Genomic DNA, 8736 nt, shown 5'->3' with positions numbered 1-8736 from the left:
CCTGCATCATCATGCTCATGGGTATCTCTATACTACACTTACAGTATACGTTTCATTCATTTTAATCTCCCCAAAACTGCTTTAAGCGCCTTCAACTGCTTCCCAACCCTGTTCCCCCCCAGAGAGACTAGACTGACAATGCTGTTGATTAATAACAAGAGATGGATGGATATAGATGTTTGCACCTACTTACAATCTAATATGCAAACAATGCTTTAGTGGTACATAGATCAACCAATATATTGATAGATAAACATTAGGTTTAGATCATTGGAATTTTCCATTGTTTTATCTACTATGAGTTATTTGAGTCTTGTTGCGTCATTTCCCAGACCAAAAATGGACATTGAAATATGAATACGTTGCCATGTTAAATGCTCTGCACATAACAAAGGACAGACGAGGAGTGTGTGTGGCATTCCCTTAGTCCAAGAAGGCCATGTTGTTAATAAAATAATGCAATAAGAATTACTCCCCCATATGTAATAAATTGCAGAAAGTTTATCCTGATGCAGTAGCCCATAGCAACCAATAGCAGCCAATACTTGTTGACCATGCTTTCTCCTTATTGATTGCTGTGAGTTACTACCTGGTGTTTGACATATAAGGACAGATTGTACATGATACTACTCTTTGTATTTGGCCTTAGTGCCTCAAAGAGAAAATTCAACACTAATATAAGTTCAATGTCTTGGCTTCCTTAGATCTTCCTTCATATCCTCTTAAAGTTGCCTGGTATCCCCAAAAATATATATTCCAACAATCCAGATTTTATTCAGGCTTCCATACAATGACCATGGGGGTAAAGCCTTAGGATAAAGAGCACATTCATAGAGGATCAGGATGTGTGTGTGTGTGTGGGGGGGGGATATTGGACATGGTCAGGATGGATTGGAGACCTTCTCAAATGGAAGTTCAAGCTTCCATTAAGGGCTCTGAGACCTAATTATTCATCACTTCCTGGAGCAAAGAGCCCTCAGTTGCAGTTGAAACCTTAGGACATGCCCCTAGTTCACTCCACCCCTTTCCATTAGGCCACTCCCCATTTGATCCCAGGATAGAAGCTGGGTCAATAAATTATATAAAAACAGCATGACGAGAAAGAGCAAAGAGCACCGGGAAACCCCAAGTAGCTTCATGAGGCATCCCATGTCATTATTACAAAAGGCATAGACTAGCAGAATAAAACACTGCATAATATTCACCAAATCCTGGGTACAAACCACTGCCCTAAGTATGCAAAACTTATCTCAGGGTTTGATTATGTGCAGCCGTTTTTGAGCAGAAGACAAAATGGGCCATCTACTATGACCTTGGACACAAGTAGGGATGCACAGAATCCAGGATTCGGTCTTTTTCAGCAGGATTCAGATTCGGCCAAATCCTACTGCCTGGCCGAATTGAATGCAAATCCTAATTTGCATATGCAAATTCAGGGCGGGGAGGGAAATTGTCACAAGTAAAAAAGTTTTTCCCTTCCCAACCCTAATTTGCATATGCAAATTAGGGTCCAGATTCAGTTCGCTATTCTGCCGAATCTTTCACAAAGGATTCGGGGGATCGGCCGAATCCAAAATAGTGGATTCGATGATCCCTAGACACAAGTGATAGGGTCTGTGTTGGACTGGGCCACTGGGATACCAGAAAAACTCTCGGTGGGCCCAGGTGTTAGTGGACCTCTTTCTTCTAACCATTTAGCCTATTTCATGGTCATTCCCTATTTCTTTATGGGAAAAAATGCCTAAAAATTGAAGAATATAGTACATATAAAAGACTAGGAGAATAAAGAGGTTGAGTGAGGAGAGGAGGAATAATAGTTTGGACTATCACGGTCTAAAGTTTTTTGGTGGGCCCATGGTCTAAGGTTTTCTGGTGGCCGCACGGTCTAAAGTTTTCTAGTGGACCCCTGGCATCCCAGTCCGACACTGGATAGGGTGCTACAGTGTGCCTTTTTATATGAAAGTCCATCTTCAGGGGTTTGCCTGTGCTCCTAGCATGAGAATGGAAATCAAGCACTTGGTGTAGAGTGCAGTGCCAAAAAGGTGCAAGGTCGTACTCTTCTCATAGGGACAAACGTAGACCTCTCCATCTTTAAGCATGGAGACCTGTGGAAATTCAGCCAAATGACAGCTTTTGAAAGAATGTGTTAGGGATGCACCGAATCCAGGATTCGGCTCAGGATTCGGCCAGGATTCGGCCTTTCTCAGCAGGATTCGGATTCAGCCAAATCCTTCTGCCCAGCCGAACCGAATCCGAATCCTAATTTGCATATGCAAATCAGGGGTGGGGAGGGAAATCGTGTGACTTTTTGTCACAAAACAAGGAAGTAAAATGTTACTCCCCTTCCCACCCCTAATTTGTATATGCAAATTAGGGTCCGGATTCAGTTCGGTATTCTTGTAAAAGAATCTTTCACAAAGGATTCGGTGGTTCGGCCGAATCCAAAATAGGTTGATCCCTAATGTGTCATTTTTTTTTTCTTCTACTTTTTTGGTTTATTCAGGGTTTTTATTTTCCTCCTCATGAGATCATGAGTTAACAACATACAGTAGCCCCTCATCCTCTTAGATTTGTCACACCTCAAACTTGCAATAAACTGCTCCTTGTACCCCCCTATCACAATCTGCACATATTGTAGCAGGCTCCTGGATGACTGATTTTGTACATCTGGGAGCCAAGTGAGAATGCATTACAACACATAGGTTATGAGGGGAGTCAACAACCCAGCACAGCATGATTTATTAAAGAGTGCAGTGATGGAGTACCTGGGCGCTCGCTTCCTTTATTAAAAATGACTTGGATTGAAAAGTACAGATGTACTAGCGAATTCCGCCACCCAGGTACTGTGAAAAGGCCTCCCCAAACGTCATATTTTGAAGATAATGTCAGATGACAATTTGCATTCTGAAAGAGCGGAGATGACGGTACAAAAGTTTGCTGTAAGGCCAGGCAGTCAAGAAAACATTAAATGCCCAGAGACGCTTAAAATGTTTTCCTATTAAATGGCTCAGCCTATTACTAAGATGAAACTTAAGGCTGGTGTAATAAGTTCAGTATATAATATATGGCATTTTTGGCCATATATTAATTTTAAGGGTTTAGTTTTCCTTAAAGTTAACTATTATTATGTTGTAGAGTGGCCAATTCTTAGCAGCTTTTCAATTGGTCAATAGTAGTACTTATCTGTTATCTACTGTGTATCCTGTGCTTGAATGGCTGCCTCCATTGTTACACAGCAGCTTGTTTTTATAAACTATGGTAGTACTTATCTGTTATCTACTGTGTATCCTGTGCTTGAATGGCTGCCCCATGGCTACACAGCAGCTTGTTTATATAAACTATAGTAGTACTTATCTGTTATCTACAGTGTATCCTGTGCTTGAATGGCTGCCCCCATGCCTACACAGCAGCTTGTTTATATAAACTATGGTAGTACTTATCTGTTATCTACTGTGTATCCTGTGCTTGAATGGCTGCCCCCATGGCTACACAGCAGCTTGTTTATATAAACTATAGTAGTACTTATCTGTTATCTACTGTGTATCCTGTGCTTGAATGGCTGCCCCATGGCTACACAGCAGCTTGTTTATATAAACTATAGTAGTACTTATCTGTTATCTACTGTGTATCCTGTGCTTGAATGGCTGCCCCCATGGCTACACAGCAGCTTGTTTATATAAACTATAGTAGTACTTATCTGTTATCTACTGTGTATCCTGTGCTTGAATGGCTGCCCCCATGCCTACACAGCAGCTTGTTTATATAAACTATAGTAGAGTAGATCGCAGGGCCGCATCAACAAACAGATCCACGATCCAATGACATTTTTAACCCTGCACTGATAGACATCTGCCCAACTTTCGGCTAGATATCGATCGGGGGAAGCCCGTCAGAGGGCCCCACACACGGGCCAATAAGCTGCCGACTCGGTCTGTCTGCAGCTTTTATTGGCCTATACATGGCCAGCTTAAGGCAGTCAATGCTGTATTGTGGGGCAAGCAGTAGGCTTCTGTGCAGCAATGGAGTGCAGTGGTGCAGCAAAGAAGTGCTGAGACTTTTAGCAGTGCAAGAAGATAAGAACTCAAAGTGTAAAGTGCAATGAAGTCTGGCAGGTATATTATTTAATTTATATAAATGAGATATTGGGGTTCATTTCTTAACACTGAACCTGGTGGTACCCCATGGCAACCAACCAAATGTTTGCTTTCCTCAGTTACAGGTTGCTATGGGTTTTTGCCCGGGTCCTTTTTTTTTTTAAGGTGACATTAAATGTGATTTCTATTGCACATTTAATACTCATTACAGATAAGAGCAGCATCTTAAGATACAATGGTCAAAATAACATTGTTACAGCTACACAAAGAAACTAAATGACACCCTTAAAGCCCTGAAGGGCACATTAAATTGAACAACAAATATGTCTGTCTTGTGCTTCTATATGGAATGCTTCTCATGCTATGCTTCCTTTCTTGTGTGCTCTTCTTAAAGTAATTATGTGTCATCTCCAATCACAGCTCAAGTGCTCTTTGCCTTGATTGACCCCTCCTAGGGCCAGATCCTACATCCTTATCATATGAGCTCCCCATTGTTATAATGCAGCTATCTCACTCATGTGTGTATTCCTTATTCGCTTGGCTGGAATTAAATGTTGTTATATCATGCAGTTATGAGAGGAAGGATATTTTGCTCTTAGAAATATGGCTACTGCCAAAGAAGAATGATATAGTAAAGGTGTATAGGGCGCTGTTAGCTGAGGGTCCTCTTGCAGGGGTGGGAGAGAGGAAGAAGGATCCGAGAGACCCAACAACATGCCGAAAGGAGGTAGAAAAGGAGACCACAAGGGCTGGATGAGGCAGTACACAAGTCCAGTGGAAATTGATGCACAGATTAAAGCAGAGAATGAAAAGGCTCAGGAAGCAGAATATTAAGAAAGTGGACGAGGAGAAGCTGAAGTTCCAGCCAATCCAGACCAAAGTTCAGATGAGAGCGATGAAGACTATCAGCAAAAATGTACAGGAGTGGAAGGTCTGGTAGACATAGAGAATCCTAACCGTTTAGCACAGTCTTCCAAGAAGGTGACACAGATTGACCTAGAAGGACCAAGAAAATTTTCGAGGAGAGAAAGAGAGGAAATTGAAAAGCAGAAGGCAAAAGACCGCTACATGAAGATGCATTAGCTGATTAGCAGGTAAAACTGACCAGGCAAAGGCAGACTTAGCCCGCCAAGCAATTATGCAGAAACAGAGAGAGGAAGCAGCAAAGAAAAAGGAAGAAGAACAGAAATTTAAAGATGCAACAGTAGCAATGGCTAAAGGTGTACAGTCAATGTCCCTAAATAAGTAGCTTTTCCACAGCTGAGCAGCAGAGACAGTGTTGTCACTTGGCCTGTTGAAGTGACCGACCATCTACCCTGTTCCCCATGTACTATTTCATACTGAGCCGGCACAACATCTCCAGTCCAGGCATACAGCAGTCAGAGACTGGACAACGCTTATATAAGAAATTCATGCAAAGTGCCTGAAAACCTTGGGTTCCTTACGAGAGGGAAATAAAATTTGGAATTCAAAAAAATAAATATATATATATATATATATATATATATATATATATATATATATATATATATATATATATATAGGTATTGGACCTGTTATCCAGAATGCTTGAGACCTTGGGCTTTCTGGATAACAGATCTTTCTGTAATTTGGATCTTCAAACCTTAATACTAGAAAATCAATAAATAAACCCAAAAGGCTGGTTCGGTTTCCAATAAGGATTCATTTTATCTTAGTTTGGATCATATACAAGGTTCTTTTTTATTATTATAGAGAAAAAAGGAAAACAGTTTAAAGATTTTGGATTATTTGGATAAAATTGAGTCCATGGGAGACAGCTGAACTCAAGAATGAAGGGGGGGGGTCAAAGACAAGAAAATTGGGCAGGTGCAGCTGTGGGCATGAATAAACATGGGGTACATAAACAAAATATCATCCTATCGACTATTATATACCACAATCTGCCTTGCCTTCTTAAAGGAACAGTAACATCAAAAAATGAAAGTGTAAATTGCAAGTGTAAAGTAATAAAAATGTAATGCCCTGCATTGGTAAAACTGGTGTGTTTGCTTCAGAAAAACTACTATAGTTTATATAAATAAGCTGCTGTGTAGCCATGGGGGCAGCCATTCAAAGGAGAAAAGGCTCAGGTTACACAGCAGATAAGCTCTGTAGAACATAATGGTGTTATCTGTTATCCACTATTTATCCTGTGCCATATAGTCTTTTTTCAATTTCTGCCATTACTACACAGCAGCTTGTTTATATGAACTATAGTAGTGTTTCTGTAGCAGTGCAGGGCAACACTACATGATATTTTCATTACTTTAAAACACTTTAATTTTTTGGTGTTACTGTTCCTTTAAAACACTGTTCCCTCAATGTCCCCACAATATATTTAAGACAGAGGCATTTTGTGCATACAGCTACTAAAAAATGCCTTACCCTTTAAACAAAATAGGGATTGTTTGTCCATATATCCAACATATCCAACATGGAGCTGGTCACTGCTCCTGTATAACTATAACAAACAAGGGAAAGTTGTGCTCACCACTATTTTTTTAAAACCATTAGGCGGGGGTGCAATGAGGCTGTGACCACAAAATACATATAGTCAAATACAAGAGTCCTCTGCACTCAACCCATTATCAATATATTTAAGACAGAGACATTTTGTGCATACAGCTACTGAAAAATGCCCTTTACTTTGAAAGCAGCTAGTAAGTTGCAGGAAAAACGTAGTCCCTTTGTAAAATGTAAAATGTATTCGAAAGTTGAGCGTAGGACTGGCCAGATATGGGATGACTGTGACGTAGTTGTTCAGCTTAAATATATTGCAATATATGGACAAACAATCCCATTGAATTTGCATTTGCTAATTTTTCACCGTTTCATGAATTTCATTGGAATTTTTCGCCGAGGCGAAACGGGACAAATTCACCCATCACTAGTAAAATGCTCCGACCTTCTCCCATCTTTCTTCACTCCCCGGTTATAATTTATTCTTTTGCTTCAACGCTCTCTTTATATAAATTCCTTCCATCTCTCATGGCCTTGTAATTAATGCAGAAGCGTAGCTCCTGGACAAATCATTATTTTTTAACAAAATGCCTCAAAATTGTCGTGAGATCAGCAGAAATGTGCTGATAAAATTTTCAAAACAACATTTTGTCCTGTCATGCACAGCTCAGGGAATTCCTTCCTACTTTATTTATTGGTGATAGACATGGAACAGCGCAGACAATTTTCTATAGAGAAGCCGTGGCGTGCTATAAATTGAGGGTAGGAGTTTACAATAGTTCACATTGATTTAGTCTGTTATTGCTAGCCCTGGTGGGCGGAAAATCAATTGTAGACACCCACTATTGAATAGAGCTTTGTTAAATTGAAGTCACAGATAGCTATTTAGCTGGTATCTTGTTCCCTCAGAGTCATTACCTCCCTCCCAAACTATTGTCAGAGGTAATTTAGAAGTTAGAATGCGGTATGGATCACTGTAAAGTTATGCAATGCACCATAAGTGATGTATTTATTATAGTATATACACCTTGTTTCATCTAGAAGTGTACTGTGCCCACTCAACTGACCCAACGAGGGGGCTGGTAATAAACGGTCTATATGGAATGAAAGAGAAGACGTTTTTTTCTTTGTAGCGAAAGATATAGGGGCACATATAGGGGCAAATTTACTTAAGGTCGAATATCGAGGGTTAATTAACCCTCGATATTCGTCTGCTGAATTGAAATCCTTCGACTTCGAATATCGAAGTTGAAGGATTTACCGCAAATCGAACGATTAAATCCTTCGAATCGTTCGATTCGAAGGATTTTAATCCATCGATCGAACGATTTTTCTTCAACCAAAAAAAGACAGCAAAGCCTATGGGGACCTTCCCCATAGGCTAACATTGACTTCGGTAGGTTTTAGGTGGCGAACTAGGGGGTCGAAGTTTTTTTTAAAAGAGACAGTACTTCAACTATCGAATGGTCGATTCGATTCGAAGTCGTAGTCGAAGTAGCCCATTTGATGGTCGAAGTAGCCAAAAAAACCATTCGAAATTCAACGTTTTTTTTCCCCTCTATTCCTTCACTCGAGCTAAGTAAATGGGCTAAGTAAATGGGTAAGGTTCGAATGGTAAATTCCAATTCTTGAAAAAAAAAATTAAATTCAGATTTAAAGCCACCAACTCAAAATTGAATTCGAATGTGAGAGACAGAGAGTGTGAAAGGAATCCAGACTGGAGGAACAAACAGCAGGAGATTCCTATCTGAGCATCCAAAGGGGCTGGTAGTCGCACTGTATGTCTGAATGTGCTGGACTCGCCTGAATAGAGCTCTAAAGTATCCAAAGAGGATTTGTGAGTATCCTGTTTAAAGGGACAGTACCCTAAAGAGCACTGAAGATAAACAGACATTAAAGGACTTTGCCTTTTTAGCTAGCTAGACAGATTGCGCTAGCAAGTTAGTTAGTGAGGCCCTATTGCCACTGGTTAGGAGTGCTGCATGTACTAGTTGGCCATTTACTTTAGATAAACCGTTATTCAGTTTAACCAATACTGTGTGTGTGTTATTACTGTATTCCTAGTGGGGCCACCTGTAGGTGCATTCCTGGATCCCACTAGGTGGAGGCACTGCGCTAGTAAGTACCAGGTACCCAGTCTCTCCCAATACCACTGCGGAGT

General features: G+C 40.4%; 1 pseudogene; it reads left to right on the top strand.

Annotated features, from left to right (window-relative positions):
• Positions 1-4786: 4786 nt before the first annotated feature.
• Positions 4787-5358, top strand: LOC108715062 (annotated as a pseudogene).
• The last annotated feature ends 3378 nt before the right edge of the window (positions 5359-8736 follow it).

This window comes from Xenopus laevis, chromosome 4S (assembly GCF_017654675.1).
Source record: "Xenopus laevis strain J_2021 chromosome 4S, Xenopus_laevis_v10.1, whole genome shotgun sequence".
NCBI lineage: Eukaryota > Metazoa > Chordata > Amphibia > Anura > Pipidae > Xenopus > Xenopus laevis.
This window is presented reverse-complemented; position numbering and strand designations above follow the sequence as displayed.